The sequence below is a fragment of the Rhinolophus sinicus genome, linkage group LG09, assembly GCF_036562045.2.
Source record: "Rhinolophus sinicus isolate RSC01 linkage group LG09, ASM3656204v1, whole genome shotgun sequence".
NCBI classification, from domain to species: domain Eukaryota; kingdom Metazoa; phylum Chordata; class Mammalia; order Chiroptera; family Rhinolophidae; genus Rhinolophus; species Rhinolophus sinicus.
The window spans coordinates 64,989,691-65,010,611 of NC_133758.1; the positions used below are offsets into that span (position 1 = coordinate 64,989,691).

At 37.8% G+C, this 20,921-nt stretch overlaps 1 pseudogene; it reads right to left on the reverse strand.

Annotated features, from left to right (window-relative positions):
* Nucleotides 1-304: 304 nt before the first annotated feature.
* On the reverse strand, nt 305-1,394 carry LOC109433750 (actin, cytoplasmic 2; annotated as a pseudogene).
* Between the last annotated feature and the right edge of the window lie 19,527 nt (nt 1,395-20,921).

Genomic DNA, 20,921 nt, shown 5'->3' on the forward strand with positions numbered 1-20,921 from the left:
GGCAGGCAAGGGACTTCCTGTAACAGTGCATCTGACGATATTTGGAATGACTATTAAAAAAAAGTATAGTCTTCAACCACATTGTAGAACTTTGGGGATGCTCACTCCAACCAACTGCTGTGACCTTCACCATTCCAGTTTTTAAATCCTGAGTCAAGTGCAAAAATAATAAATAAATAAATAAATAAATAAATAAATAAATAAATAAATAAATAATCAAACAAATAAAGCCATGCCAATCTCATCGCTTTCTGTGCAAGTTAGGTTGTCAAGAAAGGATGTAACCAATTAAGCAGCAGTCCTCCTAGAAGCATTTGTGGTGGATGATGGAGGAGCGGGACTTGTCCTACTCCTGCTTGCTGATCCACATCTGCTAGAAGGGGGACAGTGAGGCCAGGATGCAACCGCCTATCTACACCATACTTGTGCTCAGGAAGTGCATTGATTTTGATCTTCATTGCGCTGGGGGCCAGGGTGGTGATCTCCTTCTGCATCCTGTCTCAATGCCTGGGTACATGGTGGTCCAACCAGACAGTACCTGTTGGCATAGAGGTCCTTGCAGATGTCCATGTCATACTTTATGATGGAGTGGAAGTTACTTTCGTGGATGCCACAGGATTCCACGCCTAGGAAGGAAGGCTGGAAGAGTGCCTTGGGCAGCAGAACCACTCATTGCCAATGGTGATGACCTGATCGTCAGGCAACTTGTAGCTCTTCTCCAGGGAGGAGCTGGAGGCCACAGTGGCCATCTCCTGCTCCAAGTCCAGGTTGATATAGCACAGCTTCTCCTTGATATCACGCACAATTTCCCATTCGGCTGTGGTGGTGAGAATGTAGCCACGCTCAGCGAGGACCTTCAGGTCCAGATGCAGGATGGCATAGAGGAGGGCATATTCCTCCTGAGGGCACTGTGTGGGTGACCCCTTTACCAGAGTCCAAAACAATGCCACTGGTGCGGCCAGAGGCCTACAGGGACAGCACTGCCTGGATGGCCATGTACACGGCTGGGGTGTTGAAGGTCTTGAACATGATCTGAGTCATCTTCTCATGGTTGGCCTTGGGGTTAAGGGGAGCCTCAGTCAGCAGCACAGGGTGCGCCCCAGGGGCCAAACGCAGCTCCTTGTACAAGTTGTGGTGCTAGATATTCTCCATGTCATCCCAGTTGGTGACAAAGTCATGCTCAATGGGGTACTTCAGGGTCAGGTTGCCCCTCTTGCTCTGGGCCTTATCGTCCATGTAGGAGTCCTTCTGGCCCATGCCCACCATCACACCCTGGTGCCCAGGGTGCCCCACTGTGGAGGGGAAGACGGCCTGGGAGCACTGTCACCCTCGAGGCCGGCCTTGCATATGCTGGAGCAGTTGTGGACCATGAACGCAGCGCTTGTGTCATCCATGGCAATCAGGAGGCAGCCACCGTGCAGTGAAGGAGAGAGGCATGTGTTGGCAGGTGGATGGGTCTCAGCCTAGGATTGATAAACTTTAAAACTTCAAAATTATGATCTTCCATTTCTCAAAATTCAGTTAATAAAGTGAAATGACAAACCAAAAGATGGGAAAAAAAAGTGTTTTCAAAACTACAAGTGAAAGAGAATTACAATTTATAATATATAAACCCTTCAAATTGATGACAATGGGACAAATAGCCCAATAGAAAATTGGGATAGCATTTCAATAAATAAATTCACAGAAGAGAAAACATAAGAAATGATGTTCAATCTCATTAGTAATCAAGAAAATATATTTTAATCATAATTAGGTATAATTATGCCCCTTCAAATTAGCCAAAAGAAAAAAAAATCTTATCTTTTCAAGTCTTGGTAAGGATAGGAGGTACCTAGAAATCTTCAAAGCTGGTAGGAGTTTAAATTAATACAATCACTTTGGAAAACAATGTGGCATTATTTAGTCAAGTTAAAACTACATGTGTACTAAGTATGACTCCGCAGTTTCACTCCTAGTTAATAACTTGGAGCAGGGATCAACCAACTTTGCCCTGAGGGCCAAATACAGCCCAAATCCTGTGTGTATAAATTAAATTTCATTGCAATACAGACATTTCCATTTGTTTATATATTGTTTATGGCTGTTTTCACAATATATTGGCAGAGTTAAATAGTAGTGACAGAAACCATGACATCCTTAAAGTCTCAAATATTTACTTTTTAATCCTTAACAGGAAAAGTTTGTCAACGCTGACCTAAAGAAATTCCAGCATTTTTCTATCAAAAGACATCTATAAGAATGTTTAGAGCAGCACTGTTTTTAACAGCAAGAAACTGTAAGCAACCAGTTTCCATCACAAGTAAATTGTGATGCAGCATAAAACCATGAATTAACCACAGTATCACACAACAACGTGATAAATCTCAGAAGCATACTGTTGAGTAATGTAAACAAGTTACCAAAAAATACATGCTATTTCCATAATTTTATTGTGGTGTTTCATTGTTTAGGTGCACAAACATGTGGCAGCATAAGTAAAAGCAAGACAATAATAAACTCAAAATTCAAGATAATGGTTATCTCCGAGTAGGGATAAAAAGGGATGGGCTTATAAACAGTCAAGGAAGAGTTGTCAAAGTTAAGGCCAGAAGTGCTTGTCTTTTTAAAGTTGGTGGACCTTATCCAGGGTTCATTATATTGTATTTCTTTATAGCCTATTCTTATGGACTGAATTCTGTCTGTCTATCAAAATTCATATGTTGAAGAACCAACCCCTGACTATATTTGGAGATATGACCTGTATGGAGATAATTAAGGTTAAATGATGTCATAGGATAGGACCCTAATTGGAGAGAGCTGGTGTCCTTATGAGAAGAGAACCCTCTATTTAGAAGAGCTCTCTCTCTCTCAGCACGCTCACTGAAGAAAGGCCATGGCAGGACACAATGAAGATTAGAGCTCTTATCAGAAACTGAATTTGTTGGCACTTGATGATGGACTTTTAGCCTTCAGAACTGTGAGAAAATAAATGTTGCTGTTAAAGCCACCCACTCTGTAGTAGTTTGTTATGGCAGCCCAAGCAGGTTGATACACCTATGGGCATGTTTACAAATGATTTATCTGTTCAATATTTTTAATTAAAATTATGGGATTAGAGTTCAGGCAAGATGGTGGAGTGGGTAAATGCTGTGCTTGCCTCCTCCCATGACCAAATTGAAATTATAACTAAATTATAGAACAATCAACCTGGAGAACCATCTGAAGATTAGGTGAACAGAAGTTCTATAACTAAACATAAAGGAGAAGCCATCTCAAGACTGGTAGGAGGGGTGGAAACATGAAACACCCAGGCCCACACCCACATATGGTGGCTGAGAATCAGGAGGGATCTCTTGGCTGCAGAGGTCCCCCATACAGAGCAAGGGGGTCCCAGCCCCACACCCAGCTCCCCAGCCTGCAGCACAAATGCTGGGGAGAAGAGTCCCTACAGCGTCTGGTTATGAAAAACAGTAGGGAGTTTTGTTCATCTGGATGAGACAGAAGGCTGCTAGAAAACCCAGGCATCCTCTTAAAGGGCCCAGACATACACTCACTCACTCCCAGTCATTCAATTTGGGTTCCAGCAGAGAGAGACAGCAGCTCAAGAGGGTCCAGAGACATACAAGGAGAAACTTAATTGTGTGGCTCAGGGCAAGGGCTGGAGGGTCAGCTGCCATTGTCTCTGTGTGGAGCCCTCCTCCCACGCAGCCTATGGATGGGCGACATCTTTCCTGTTTTGAGCTCTCCCCCCACCCAGTCAAATCTGAATCTGCATTGGCCTAGTGAAATCCACTTGCTCCTATCTGGTGACTCCTGAGGACCCTATCCAACTCACCCACTGCTGAAGGAACTTTCAGTAGCAGACAGCCAGCCCTTGCCATCCTGCAGTCTTTCTTGGACAACTCTCAGGGGTCTGCAAGACTCAGGTGGCTGGCAGCTGGCCTCATTGTGCTCTGAGCCTTTTGCTGAGTAGTCCCAGGCTCAGCACAGGAGCCAAATCTGCATTAACCTGGTGAACACCATTCACCCAACTGTGGTACCTCTCTGAGAACCTGCCTCACCTAACTAGTATACTGCTTAAGGCTCTTTGAGTAGCTGAGCCTTATGGACAGCCCTCAAGTGGCAGCTGGCCTCAAGGTGCCCTGAACCTTTTGCTGAGCTGCCCCAGGGCTGGTACTGGTGGCAACCTGCCTCAGTTCACAGTGTAGCCTCTTCTATGCACCTATATGTCCAGCATAGGTAGCAAACAACCATGCATTGCTTTGTAGTTCCTACCATGAAGCTTTGGGCTGGTCACAGGCAGTGGCTGACCTTGGTCTGGACAGGAGCCCCTCCCCAAAGGCATCAGAACAAATACATCTGGTAGCTATTGTCAGATCACAACAGAGCGCCACCCAATTAGCCCCCCCAAATGACATACATAAAGGGTGGTGTTGGCAAGCACCAGAGCCCTTTGGGAAGAATCTTGGTCCCTGAGGTCAGCCCCAGCACAGCAGCTTGTAAGCTGTGGGAATGGATAATCCTCACAGCCAATCAGCCTGAGGGTCAATCACACCCACTGTGTGTGATTGATGTCAACAGCAATCAGCCTCAACTACAATAGGAGAACACACACAACTCACACAAGGAACATTTCTGGATCAGTTACTGCAGATAATCAGGGAGTCTGTGCCACTGGACCCCACAGGACACCTATTACATAAGGCCACCCTGCCAAGACTGGGAAATGTAGCAGACCTACCTAATACATAGAAAGAAAAACAGAGAGGCAGCCAGAATGAGGACACATAGAAACATAACTCAAATGAAAGAACAGGAAAAAACTCTAGAAAAAGAACTAACAAAATGCAGGCATGCAACCTACAATATACAGAGTTTACAACACTGGTTATAAGGATGCTCAAGGAACTTAGTGAGAACTTCAACAGAGGTAGTAAGCATAAAAGAGTACATAAAAACCATAATAAACCAGTCAGAAGTGAAGAATACTATAACTGAAATGAAGAGTACATTAGAAGGAATAAACAACAGATTAGATGAAGCAGAGAATCCAATTAGTGATTTGGAACACAAGGTAGCAGAAAACACCAAATCAAAACAGAACAGAAAGAAAGTTTAAGGGACCTCTGGGAGGTCCCTTAACATTCACTCATAGATGTACTAGAAGGAGGAGAGACAGCAAGGAATTAAGAACCTACTTGAAGAAATAATAACCGAAAATTTCCCTAACATGATGAAGAAAATAGACATACAAGTCCAGGAAGCACAGAGACAAATAAGTTGAACCCAAAAAGGTCCATAACAAGACACATAATTAAAATGCCAAAGGTTAAACCCAAAGAGAGAATCTTAAAATTAGCAAGAGAAAGGTAGTTACTTATCTACAAAGGAGCTCCCATAAGACTGTCAGCTGATTTCTCAACAGAAACTTTTCAGGCCAGAAACAATTGGCAAGAAATATTCAAAATGATTAAAAAAAAAAAAAAAGAAGGACCTACTACCAAGACTACTCTACCCAGCAAAGCTATCTCTTAAAATTGAAGGAGAGATAAAGACCTTCCCAGACAAGAGAAAGCTAAAGAAGTTCACCACCACTAAACCAATATTATAAGAAAAATCTACTCTTTAAGAAGGAAAAGAACATAAATATAAATAACAAAATGGCAATAACTATGTGTCTATCAATAATCACTTTAAATGTAAATGATTAAATGCTCCAGTCAAAAGACATAGGGCAGCTGGTTAGGTAAGAAAACAAGACCCATAATATCCTGTCTACAAGAGACCCACTTCAAATAGAAAGACACACATAGACTGAAAGCAATGAGATGGAAAAAAGATACTTCATGCAAATGGAAACAAACATAAAAAGCTGGGGAAACAACACATATATCAGGGAAAACAGACTTTAAAACAAAGGCAAAGAGACAAAACAAAAACAAAAACAAGAGACAAAGAAGGACATTACATGATGATAAAGGGTTCAATCTAACAAAAAAAATATAACCCTAGTAAACATCTATGTACCCAACATAGGTGCACTTAAAAAGTATATAAAGCAAATATTGAACAACGTAAAAGGAGAGATCAACAGGAAGACTGTCATAGTAGGGGACTTTAACACACCATTGACACCAATGGACAGACGTTCCAGATAGAAAATCAATAAGGGAACAGTGGACTTAAATGACACATCAGACCAGATGGATTTAATTGATATTTAAGAGCATTCCATCACAAAGTAGCAGAATAAACATACTTTTCAAGTACACATGGAATACTTTTTAAGATAGACTACATGTTAGACCACAAAACAAGTCTCAGTAAATTTAAGAAGATTAAAATCATATTAAGCGTCTTCTCTGGCCACAATGGTATGAAACTAGAAATTACAAGGAAAAAAAACACCTGAAAAAACACACAAACTAAACTAAATAACATGCTACCTATTAAACCATGAATGGGTTATCAATGAGATCAAGGAAGAAAAACACACCTTGAGATAAATGAAAATGAAAACACAACGACCCCAAATCTATGGGACACAGTGAAAGCAGTATTAAGAGGGAAATTCATAGCAATACAGGCCTACTTCAAGAAAGAAAAGTCTCAAATAAACAATCTAACCTTACACTTAAAGGAGCTAAAACAGAGCATTAAACAAAGCCCAAAATGAGTAGAAGGAAGGACATGAAAAAGATCAGAGTGGAAAGAAATCAAATAGAGTCTAAAAAAGCAATACAAAAGATCAATGAAACCAAGAGCTGGTTCTTTGAAAGGATAAATAAAATTGATAAAACTTTTACCAGACACATCAAGAAAAAAAGAGAGAGGACCCAAATAAATACAACAAGAAATGAAAGAGGAGAAGTGACAACTGGCAACACAGAAATACAAAGGAATATAAGAAAACGCTATGAACAGTTCTATGCCAACAAATTGGCATAGAAGAAACTGGAAGAAATGGATAAATTCCTAGAAACATGCAATCTTCCAAGACTGAATTAAAAAGAAACAGAAAATCTGTATTGTCTGATTACTACTAACATAATCAAATCAGTAATAAAAAAACTCCCAATAAACAAAAGTCCTGAACCAGAAAGCTTCACAGGTTATTTTTACCAAACATTCAAAGAAGAATTAACACCTATTCCTCTCAATCTATTCCAAAAAATTCAAGAGGAGGGAAGGCTCTCTAACTCATTTTAAGAGGCCACCAGTACCCTGATTCCAAAACCAGACAAAGAAATTACAAAAAGAGAAAACTATAGGCTGATATTCCTGATGAAATAGCTGCAAAAACCATCAATAAAATATTAGCAAACCGAATTCAGCAATACATTAAACACACACACACACACACACACAAAAAACCCAGACACCATAATTAAGTGGGAATTATTCCTGGGATGCAAGTTTGGGTCAATATCCACAAATCAATTAACCTGATACACCACATAAACAAAATGAAGGATAAAACTCATATGATCATATCAAAAGATACGGAAAAATAAATGTTTGACAAAATCCAGCATTCATTTATAATAAAAGCTCTCAGCAAAATGGGAATAGAGGAAATATAGCTCAACATAATAAAGGCCATATACGACAAACCCAAAGCTAACATCAACCTTAACGGGGGAAAAAGCTAAAAGCATTTTCCTTAAGATCAAACAAGACAAGAATGACCAATTTCACCATTTTTATTCCACAAAGTATTGGAATTACTATGTTGGATTAGACACAGCAATCAGACAAGGAAATGAAACAAAAAGCATCCAAATTGGAAAGTAAGAAGTGAAACTCATTATTTGCAGATGACATGTTACTATATAGAGAGACAGTGAAGATTCCACCAAAAAACTATTAGAACTGATAAAGGAATTCAGTAAAATAGTAGAAAGAAAATTAATATTCAGAAATTGATACCATTTTTATACACCAATAACAAACTATCAGAAAGTTAAGAAAACAATCCCATGTGCAAGTGCATCAAAAAAATAATAAAATCCCTAGGAACAAATTTAACTATGGAAGTAAAAACCTATATTCAGAAAATTACAAGAAACTGACAAAAGAAATTAGGAAGATACAAATAAATGGAAGCATACACTGTGCTCAGGGATGTGTTTAAAATGTCCATACTACCTAAAGCAATATATAAACTCAATGCAATCCCTATCAAAATACCAATGACATTTTTCACAGAACTAGCACAAATAATCCTAAAAGTTATAGGGAACCGCACAAGACACCAAATAGCCACAGCAATCTTGAGAAAGAACAAAATTGGAGGTGTCATGCTATCTGATATCAACCTATACTACAAGGCAATAGCAATCAAAATGACATGGTGCTGGCTTAAAAATAGACATATAGATCAATGGAACAGAATAGAGAGCCCAGAAATAAATCCATGCCTATATGGTCATTTAATCTATGACAAAGAAGCAATAATATGCAATAGGGTAAAGACAGTTATTAAATAAATGGTGTAGGGAAAGCTGAACAGATACATGAAAAAATGAAACTGGACCACCTTTTTACACCATAAAGAATAAACTTAAAATGGATTAAAGACTTAAATCTAAGACCCCAGGCCATAAAACTCCTAGAAGAAAACAGATAGTAACCTCTTTCACGTTGCTTGTAGTAATATTTTTTAAATTTATATATATAATATAAAAATATATTTTTAATAAAAATTTTAATATGTATAATAATATAATAATTCTCAGGAAAGAGAAATAAAAGAGAAAATAAACAAATGGGACTACATAAACTAAAAAGGTTTTGCACAGCTGAGGAAACCATCAACAAAATGAAACGACAGCCTACTGAATGGGAAAATATATTTGCCAATACATCTGATAAGGGCTTAATATCCAAAATTTATAATGAACTCATATAAGTCAACACCAAAAAAATCCATATAAAAAATGGGCAGAGTATCTGAATAGACATTTCTCCAGAGAATATACAGATGGACATATGAAAAGATGCTCAATGTCACTAATCATCAGAGAAATGCAAATTAAAACCACACATGTCAGAATGGCTATCATCAATAAATCAACAAACAACAACTTCTGGCAAGAATGTGGAGAAAAGGGAACCCTGGTGCACTGTTAGTGGGATTGCAAATTGATGCAACGCCTATGGAAAACAATATGGACATTCCTGAAAAAATTAAAAATAGAACTAGAATATAACTCAGGAATTCCACTTCTGGGTATTTATCCAAAGAAATCCCAAACAGTAATTAAAAATATATATATATGCACCCCTATTTTCACTGCAGCACTATTTACAATAGCCAAGATATGGAAGCAACCAAAGTGCCCCTCAGTAGACAATTAGATAAAAAAGTGGTTGTACATATACTCATATACAATGGAATATTACTTGGCTATAACAAAGAACGAAATCTTGTCATTTGTGATAACATGAATAGACAGAAAGTGTATTATGCTAGGAGAAATAAGTCAGACAAAGAATGACAAATACCATATGATCTCACTTAAATGTGGAATCTAAAGAATAAAATAAATGAACAAACAAAACAGAAACAGACTCATAAATACAGAGAACAAACTGATTGTTGCCAGATGGGTGGGGAGCTGGGTGAAAAAGGTGAAGCAATTAAGAAGTACAAATTGGTAGTTACAAAATCATCATGGGAGTGTAAATTACAATGCAGTGAATTTAGTCAGTAATATTGTAATAACTATGTATAGTGCCAGGTGGCTTCTAGACTAATCAGGGGGATCACTTCGTAAATTATATAAATATCTAACCATTATGCTGTAAACAGAAGCTAATATAAAATAACATTGAATTTCGACTGTAATTGAAAAAGAAAAAAGAAAGAAGACAGAGGTAAAAATATAAATAAAATTATGGAAGCTATAAAATCTCTTCGAGTGGATATTTAAGCTGAGTTTTGAATAATACATAAAGATATTTGTATTAAGTATAACATTTCTGTCTCTCAATTATTCATATGTATTGGCATTTATTTTATCTTGTGTCAGTTTGGGTATATGTGTCTTTAAAGAACTTGGTCCATTTCATCTAAGTTATCAAATCAGTTGGCATAGTCATACTATTTCCTATTACCCTTTTAATGTCTATAAGATCTGTAGTCTTATCCCTCTTTCATTCCTAATACTGATAATTTGTGTTTTCTGTCTCTACCAGACTATTTAGAAATTTGTTCGTTTTTGATACTTTCAAAGAACCAGCTTTTGGTTTCACTGATTTTTGTTGTTGTTGCTGTTGTTTATTCATTTTCCATTTAATTGTCTCATTTAGATCCTTTTTTTCTGTTGATGTTTGGAGTTAATTTGGTTTTCTTTTTTCACCTTTCAAATTGAAGCTAAGATCATTGATTTTAATCTTCCGTTTTTTCTAATACAAGCATTTAAGGAAATAAATTTTCTAAAAACTGCTTTACGTGCATCTCACAAAATTTCATATGTTATATTTTCATAGTGATACAAAATATTTTCTAATTCTTCTTTTATTTCACCCTTGACCCACAGGCTATTTGGAGTGAATTGTTGAATTTCCAAATATTTGAAGATTTTCCAGATATATTTTTCCAGTTCTAATTTAATTCTTTTTTAAAATAAATGATTAAACACATTCATTTTAGAATCCCAGCTCTGCTATGTGACCATGGCAATTTGTTTAAATATCTCTTCCTTCATCTTATAGTGGGAATAATGTAACTTACCTTGTATGATTTTAATCTTTTAATGTACTCAGATTTGTTTTATGGCACAGTATATAGTCTATCTTGATGAACATGTATCCTTGAAAATAATATTTATTTTGCAATTGTTGCCATAGAGTTCTTTAAATGACAATTAGGTTAAGTTGTTTGATAGTATTGTTCAAATCTGTTATATCCTTGATTTTTTGTCTACTTATGCTATTAAGAGAGGACTGTTACAGTAACTATTTGTAATTGTGGATTTGTCAGTTCTGTCAGTTTTTGAAATGTATTTTGAAGTTCTGTTATTAAGTGAATACACATCTAAGCTTGTTATATCAACAAATATTTTACAAACATGTTTTCCTATAATTTGCTCCATACCTACTCATCAAGGAAAGATTGATTTTTTTAAAAAGAAATTATATATGCAGTAATTTTTTTATGTAAAGAATTCAAATAAGGTCCAAGACAGTGGAGTAGATAAACACTATGCATGATTCCTTCCATGAACACATTAAAATTACAACTAAATTATAGAACAATCAATCTGGAAAACCATCTGAAATCTGGCTGAACAGCACTTTTATAACTAAGGATATAGAGAAGAAGCAAAGTCAAGACTGGTAGGAGGTGCAGAGACAAGGAACAGGCTGGCCTCAAACTTCCATGTGTCAGTTGACAATCAGGAGGCCTATCTTGGCCACAGAGGTTTCCTCTGGAGAAGCAAGAGACCCCAGCCCAGAGTACTGGTGCCAGAAAGAGGAGCCCCCACAACACCTGGCTGTGGAAATCAGTGGGGATTCTGGCCATCCAGGTGGGATGGAAAGCTGTAGGAAACCCAGCCTCTTAAAGGTCCCATGCAGGCACTCATCATGGGCTCCCACAGAGGGATGGTGACTCAGAGGGCATAGGAGACATATGGGGGTCAGACTGAGGTGTGTGGCTTCAGAGTAAGGGCTGCTGGACAGTCACCATTTTCCCTGTGTGGGGTCCTTCTCCCATACAGTCAGCATTGAAAAACCATATTTCCTGTGTTGAGCCCTCCCCCACCATGGCCAAATCTGAATCTGCGCTCTGCTGGGACCCCACTCTACCCAACTCCCCCAACGTTGGAGGCACTTTCTCTCAAGCTGTCAGCCCCGCCCACAATGCAGAATTTCTTGGAAAATTAACAGAGTCTGTGGGCCCCAGGTGGACAGCAACTTGCTTCAGTGTGCTCTGAGACTTTAGCTTAGTAGCTCCAGGCTCAGAACTGGCACCAAACCAGAGTCTACATTAACCTGGTGACCACAACTCTTCCCACTCTAGTGACTCCATGGGACTCTCCCTCACCCAACTCATGTACTGCACTAGGCTTTATCAGTGACTGAACCTTAAGGGAGCCAGCAAGTGGCTACAGGCCTTGGGGGAGCCCTGGCTTTTTGCAGAGCTACCCCAGGCCTGGTACTAGTGGCAGCCATCCTCAATTCACAGCATGGCCTCTCCCATGTGCCTCCAATTTTAGCACAGGCAGCAATCAACTGAAGATCACTTGGTAGCTTCTACCAGGTAGTCTCCAGCCAGTCACAGGCAGTAGGTAAGCTGAGCCTGTCCTGGAGCCCCTCCCAAGAGGCCCCAGAACAATATACTTGGAGGTTGGCTTCAGACCACAGTAGAGTGTTGCCCAATTGGACCCACAAGTGGCACACACAAAGGGTGGACTCAACAGGCAGCAGAGCCCACTGGGACAAATCCCATTCAGTGGGATAATCCCCCCCTGCAAAGCTGCCTGTAAGCTGTGTTTTGGGCCAAACCTCATAGCCAGTCAGTCTGAGGACAAATGCCATCCACTGATGTGCCAAAAGCAATCAAGGCTCAACTAAACAGGAAGGCACATACAACCCACACACAAAGACACTCCTGGAGCACCCAGAGCAGATGGCCAGGTATACTGTGCCAGGCACCCCCAGAGCACCTAATATATAGGGTCACCTGGCCAAGATTGGAAGGCATAGTAGATCTACCTAACACATAGAAACAAACACAGAGAGGCAGCCAAAATGAGGACACAAAGAAATCCATCCAAAATAAAAGAACAAGAGAAAACTCCAGAAAAAGAATTAAATGAAATGGAGGCAAGCAACCTACCAGATACAGAGTTCAAAACAATGGTTATAAGGATGCGCACGGAACTTAGTGAGAACTTCAACAAAGAGCTAGTAAACATAAAAGAGGACATAGGAACTATAAAAAAGAACCAGTCAGAAGTGAAGAATACAATAACTGAAATGAAGAATGCAGCAGACTAGAGGAAGCAGGCGATTCAATCAGTAATTTGGAAGACAAGGTAGCATAAAACACCCAATTGGAACACAAAAAGAATAAAAGAATAAAAAAAAAAATGAGGATAGTTTAAGAGACCTTTGGGAAAACAGCAAGTGTAACAACACTCACATCATAAGGGTACCAGAAGGAGAAGAGAGAAAGCAAGGGATTGAGAACCTATTTGAAGAAATAATGACTGGAAATTTTTCTAACCTGACAAAGGAAGTAGACGTACAAGACCAGGAAATGCAGAGAGTGCAGGATGAACCCAAACATGTCTACACCAAAACACATTATAACTAAAATGGCAAAAGTTAAAGACAAAGAGAGAATCCCAAAAGCAGCAGGAGAAAGGCAACTAGTAACTTATAAGGGAGCCCCCATAAGCTTGTCAGCTGATTTCTCAACAGAAACTTTGCAGACCAGAAGGGATAGGCTCAAAATATTCAAAGTGATGAAAAACAAGGACCTACAACCAAGGGTATTCTACCCATCAAAGCTATCATTTAAAATCAAAGGACAGATAAAAATCTTCCCAGACAAAAAAAAGCTAAAGGAGTTTATCACCACCAAACCAATATTACAAGGAATGTTAGAGGAACTTCTTTAAGATGGAAAAAAATATATCAAAATTATGAACAATAAAATGATAATAGCTACATATCTATCAACAATTACTTTCAATGTAAATGCATTAAATATTCCAATCAAAAGACATAGGAGGGCTGAATGAATAAGAAAACAAAACCCTTACATATGCTGCCTACCGGAGACTCACTTCAGATTGAAAAACACGCACAGATGGAAAGTAAAGGAATGGAAAAAGTTATTGCATGAAAATGGTGGTGGTGGTGGTGGTGGGGAAGCTGGGGTAACAATACTTATGCCAGACAAAACAGACTTTAAAACAAAGGCTATAACAAGAGACAAAGAAGGACTCAGTAATTCCATTTCTGGGTATTTATCTGAAGAAACCCAAAACACTACTTCGGAGGGAATGTGCGCATCCATATGTTCATTACAGCATTGTTTATAATGGCCAGGATGTGGAGGCAGCCTGAGTGTCTGCTGATGGAAGAGTGGGTAAAGAGTAGGTAGTACATGTATACAATGGAATATTGCTCGGCCAGAAAAGGGAATGGGTTCTTGCCATCTGTGGCAGCATGAATGGACTTGGAGGGTGTGGTGCTGAATGGAGTATGTCAGACAGAGAAAGACAGATGTCATGTGATTTTGCTTATATATGGAATCTAAGGAACAAAATAACAACAGCAACAGCAAAAACAAACTCACAGATACAGAAAACATTTTGATGGTTTTCAGATGAGTGGGGTGTTGGGGGTGTGGGTGAAAGAAGGAGAAGGAATTAAGAAGTACAAATTGGTTGTTAAAAAATAGTTATGGGGATGTAGGGTATAGCATAAGGAATATAGTCAATAATATTGTAATAACTATGTATTGTGTCAGATAGGTACTAGATTTGTTCGGATTATAGATGGGAGGTTTTTGGAGAGCAGGGTGAAAAAAAGAAGGGATTAAGAAATACAAATTAGTACTTGCAAAATAGTTATGGGGAATGTAAAGTAAAGCACAGGGAATATAGTTATGATATAGTAATAACTATGTATAGTGCCAGGTGGGTACTACCGTGTTTCCCCTAAAATAAGACCTAACCGGGAAATAAGCCCTAGTATGATTTTTCAGGATAACATCCCCTGAACATAAGCCCTCATGCATCTTTTGGAGCAAAAATTAATATAAGAACCAGTCTTATTTTCACAGAAACACGATAGTCAGAGTGATCACTTCTTAAATTATACAAATGTCTAACCACTATGCTGTACACCTGAAATTAATATAAAATAATACTGAATTTCGAGTGTAATTAAAAAATTAAAAAAGGGGGAAGGTGAAGGGGAATGAGAGATTCAAATTTCCAGGTATAAAAGAAATAAGTGATGGGGATGTAATGTACAGCACGGGAAATGTAGTCAATAATATTGTGATAGTTTGGTATGATGTCATATGGTTGCTGGACTCATCACGGTGATCACTTCTTTAGGTATATAAATGTTGAATAATTATTGTGTATATTAATGAAATTAATATAATGTTGTATGTTAGCTATATTTTTAATAAAAATATTTTTTAAAAAAGAATTATAATTAAAAAAATACAGAGAAAAATGTCAAAGCCCCCAACCTTCAATTTTTTCACTCTTCTCTTCTTACTCTGTGCAGATGCAACTTTGTCAACATTTTGACAAAAATTCCAGTCTTGAAAAAATCCTTTCTAAAGCTCCCACCTTTAAGTCATTCTTGACCTCGAAGAAGTTTGAGACCAAGGTGTGTGTCGGTCTGCTCATGAAAGCGATCATTTTCTATGCCCCTCACCATGGTCCAGGCTGTAAAAAGAAGTTTTATGATGATCTAGGTCAGAATGAAGAAACTAGAGACTAGTTTTCAGAATATGCTTTAGCTATTTGGTGATGTGAAGTCCCAGTGAAATATCCTGACTGATATATATATGAAAGGCAAATACACATGAGTTATAAATTAAAAACTAGTTTAAACCATGCTTCTTTTATACTTAATTAATAGAGATAACCTAGATTTGGATAATCTAGAAACGGAATCAATATCTCTCTGATAGTCAAAAAGTAGAAGTGTGTCCATTAATTTAAAGGATCAGAGGACTGACTATTCAGTGAGTCTGCTGTTGTCTAAATACCTCTTTTTTCAATATATAGGTGATGCATTACAGAATTGTACGTTTGAAACCTACATAATTTTACTAACCAATGTCACCCCAATAAATTTAGTAAAAAAGAAAATGAAACAAGATGGAAAAATAGAGAGAAAACATTATTCATTTTACAAGATGAAAGGGAAAGAAAAAATACTATGTAAACAGTGAGCACCTACACTCAATGAGCACAGTGAGCATATGAGTTGCGAGAAATGAATCAGTGGATCTCAGTTCCCATGTGCCCTTGCAGTATTTACTGCTCACTGAGTGGAAATTTAAAGACATAGTATATATTTTAACTTTACCGTGGCCCCAAATACAAGCCATTTTATGTAGCGGTCAATGAAAAACAAACCAACTACCCAATATTTTAGTGTACTTTATGAGAAATTAAAGTCTTCTTAAAAATTAAAAAAAAAAAAATTCTGTTTGAACTGTTTTCCTCTCCAGTTTGACTAACAAAAGTCCTTAAATGATAATCATTATTAAAAATAGGTTTCTTAGGTGGCCCCGTCACCTTCCACTTACACTTTAGTTTCATTGCTTAAAGCTGATTTTCCCTTCTTCTTAGCAAGACCACAGATGCAGAATATTTCCCATGTGAAGCTGAGTCAATAGTCTGGGGCATGAAAAATAACTTAGAAGTTTATTTACCCCTCCCAAAGATTGTTCATTTACTAATTTTACTATCCATTGCAAGGTGAAATTTAAGGTGAACATAACAAAACCTGTTGCTCTGAATTGACCTGTTGCATTTTCTCTATGGGGAGAGCTGATTGGCATGATCTTACATATAATAGACCTCAGATATTTATGTTCTAATGCATATATAATTTTCCCTTCTGGCACATAGTACTGTGGCTCTGTAAGAATGTGGCTCTGTTTATCTTTTGAATCTATTTCCACTTTTATGATGCGAAGTTAATGTAATATTCCCTAAATTTGCTGCCTTCTCAAATGTCAGGAGATAGCTCCTCATTCCCATGTGCCAAAATTTCTGTGTAGCCATCAGATTTATGTCAGTACACATTTCAATAGATAAATAATAATAAATAATATTTGTATAGTACTTAGTGTTTTGCAAGACTTCTTAACATTAAATATTTCATTTACTGTATCTCATTGATTCTAAGATTTCACACTTTAGCACGACCAACATCAGAATGCATCTCGCAATTGATGGTGATGTAGTTCAACTGGCATAATTGAGCTACAATTATGCTTTCCTTAGTTGTACACAAATATAATCAATCATATCTCAGATTCTATTAAATATAGTAAACTGACCAAAATCTTCCATTTGATATGATTATACTAAATTTGCTGACGGAGGAAATGAGGCTAAAAGAGATAATATTTTTCACAAAGAATCATAGGTAGGTAGTAGTGGATCTTGAATTTGGAATCTGATTCTTGAACCATTACAATGGTACCTCCATTGACAAACATTTTGGTTTATGAATGCCGTAAACCCAGTAGTAAATGCTTCAGTTTTTGAACACGACTCAGAAGTTGAACGTGTCACATGGCTTCCACTGAATACAAGACCCCAAGGCCTAGCTGTCGGCTGTTTTCGAACGTTTCAGAACTCGTGGATTACATTCGAAAACTGAGATACCACTGTATTGACAACAATGGTGCCCAGCCAGGGTGGCCAGATAGTGTGGAAAGAAAAGAGAGCTTCAAAGAATGGGTTAGATACCAAATTGTAGACGAAGGGCCAGAACACGAAAAATCTACTTCACATCCTGGCATTCTCTTCACCTATACCCTGTGCCCCAACACACCCATTCCACAATAACCACAAATACCCTTTTTCTTTCTCAAATCATTCCCAGTCTGCCCATTTCTCTTCTAAAAGTCACAACACTAAATACTCAGACCTATCATATTAAATCTTCCTCCACATTGTAACTGACACCTATCACATTCAGTGCACCCCAACAGTGCAAAAGTAATTGCCATGGCATTGTTTGGATTATGTCATTTACATCTCAGATAGCCAAGTAAGCCTCCTTTTTAATGTTGTCTGGATGTTGAGTGTGTAGGAACAAACCTTTGAGATAAAAACAATCATATTTTCTAAACAAAAACAAACACAGCCTAATGTGTTTAGATGTTTAGGACCCATATAAGATCAACGGACAGCCCAAAATGATCAGTGACCTAAAGTACTGTGATGACACCTTACATGGAGTGTGGAGGAGATACACAGAATTGGTTTGTTTATGAATAAACTTTAGTCTCAAAGACAAACACAGCCTCCTCAGAATCAGATTCTAGGGCCTTCCCAGAGTATCCACAGCTCAAAGAAGTTCACTGGGGTACATTTTAGAAGAATGTATATTTTATGATCTCAAAGTCATCATCTTAAGTTTTGGAAGGTTTCTTAGGTTTAAAAAAGGGTAAGCAGATTTCATTCAATGCAATAGTGAATGCAAAAGCTGCTAAAGGAGCTTGGATATGCAGTAACTGTCTTTTTCTCTGTGTGTCTTCAATATTTAGTACCATGCCAGACCCCGTGGTACAGGCAGGACCTAGAGACACAGCAGGTATGATTTACATTATGATCTTGCTTTAAAAACCACATCATTCTGAATGAGAATTTTGAATGAGAATATATTTTTAATCATATAAAGAATATTGGCTCCTTTAAAATATTTTTCCAATATTAAAAAAAAAATTCATTTTATCAGTTAAATAAACACAACTCCTTTAAATAACTCCCTGCATTCTGGGACAGTTGATATTGGCTGGAATTTTTCTCATTATTCTACTCTAAGTTCAACTTGCTTAGTTGTCTAAGACAAAATGTAGCAAATGGATCAAATCAATGTCAAGAAATGCATTTTAGATTTGGGTCAGCTTTTATTTAATTTCACCTTCTGGGTTAGGTGACTTCCAGTCTCCTGGGGCTATCCTTTACTCTAATATCTGAAGTAGGATGGCACCAACCTATGCTGCATGTGTTATAGGAAGTTTTTACAAGATTTTAGATTTTAGAGGATCCCCAGAGGGTCTTTACAAATTCATGGTCACCTCCCACTCTAAATGTATGCTCTTTCTGAATTCTCAATTGGTCAGCTGAGTTCAGAGAGAGACCAACACCCATTGGCCAGTGCCTGGGAGGCTGTCCTCTCTCTGAACTTCCTTAATCTGCTCTATCCTACCTCTCTTTCTGCATTTTCTCAAAGGACCACTAACAACAGCGGTTCTGTGCAGACATTTTATTGAAGGCTTAGGCTAACAGAAGCGAATTATATACAGACAGGTTAGAATTGGCAACCACAGGAAATTGAATGTTAGATATCACTGTGCTAAGATTTAGAGGTCATCTCCGCTGCAGATAATTTTTGTGGGTCCTTCCTCTCTGTAGACTGCATTTGCTTCCATTTCCCAAAGTCCCTTCTCTCAGTCTTGTCCATCTCTTCCTCTCCACCCCACTTCCACTCAAACTTAGAGTCTCCAAATGACTCCCTTTATCCAAGGGGAAAAAAATTCTGGTTGCTTTGCAATGCAAAGTAATTCAGTTCTCTATTGGCCTCAATCTTAACTTTCCAGCCTACGCCTTACAGACTTTTAGTGCCAAATAGGCTATTTTATTGTACAAAAGCGAAGTTTTTACCCAAGAGAAATTTTATACCTTTCCCCTAGGCCAGCCAGCTTAAACTGAAAAATAAATAGATACATAGATAAATTTAAAATGACATTTTCCCCTTTCTTAGTACAGTTGTCATTAAGGAGTATTTTATATATATATATATATATATATATATATATATATATATATATACACACATATATATACATATATATATATACACACACACATATATATATATATATATATATGTGTATATGTATATATATACATAATTTCAGGAAAAGGGGCAAAAACTCCATTCTTCTGAAATTGTTCCTGAGATTTAATACTATTTGGAAGAAACTGAAATGGTATTAAAACTGTACACGTCTTAAAACCCTGTGTTATAATGTTTATAATTTGCTTAAAAATACTTCAGCACAGACAGCATGATGTAAATGGATATCTGTGTTAATTTTAATCTACACCCTAGGGAATGTCACTTATCCTAATCAGGAATTTAAACTCAAAGGGAGAGCAGCTAGCATTTAATCAATAAGGCCACAGCTATCCAGAGACTGCAGCTATCTTTCTCTACAATCTAAACTACATACTTTGCTAATTTACATATTAAGTATCAAAATGAATTTGTGTTGGTGAAATTACTGGCTTGATCATTAGTGCAAAGAATGTCAGAAATGGTTAAAGAAGTTAAACAAGTGGCATTTGACACATGTGTATTGAGAAAATTACTTCAGTTGTGCCCTCCAGGTGGCACCTGGGATATGATTCTAGTCCCAATTTTAAATTGGGTGGTCAGCTGCCAATTATCATATAAACTAAATGATAGCTTTGCATTGTGGCTATATTTTCTTCAAGTGAATCTTCCATTTAAGGTGTTTGCAGGTCACCTACAGAACAGAGAGCTAAGTTTCCATGGAACGCACAGAATGAGGTGTATGATGGTTCATGTACCTGCTTGCTAAAAATGTTCATCTAATAAATTTTTATATTGGTGGTAGACCTTGTTCTGAGGCCTTGCTTTCTTTAGAAAACAGATTGTGGAGGATTAGCTAACTATCAGAGAGTTGGTAATAGTGGCTACCAGTAGCTACCCAAATGAACCTCATAGTTGCACATGACCAACTGACTCAGATGAGTTCAAAACCCTCTGGTAGCCCGAGCTCCACTGGCAGATCACATCGGCTCCCACAGCATGGAGCGCAGGTGGACGTGTAGTGCATTTGTAATAAATGTTGAATGAATAAGTAACTAGGGTACACCATAAATCTAACTAGGCTACTGGGCATAAAAGGAAGAACAGGAAAATGGCTTATATTTGTTCATTTTGTTGCACTGGTGTGTCATATAGAAATTCGAATATGGATGTGATAGAGTGACATCAGACAGGCTGACTAGATCAGGACAGGTTCTCTCAGAGGAGAACCTGAAATAGACACTCTTGTCAACATGCAGAAGTGATCAGCCCAAAAAACTCTTTTGAAAAACCAGTCTTTGGAAAACCTAAGGTAGGCACCAGAACTACCAGTTTATTGATTTAGAACAAGAAACAAAGGGCACATC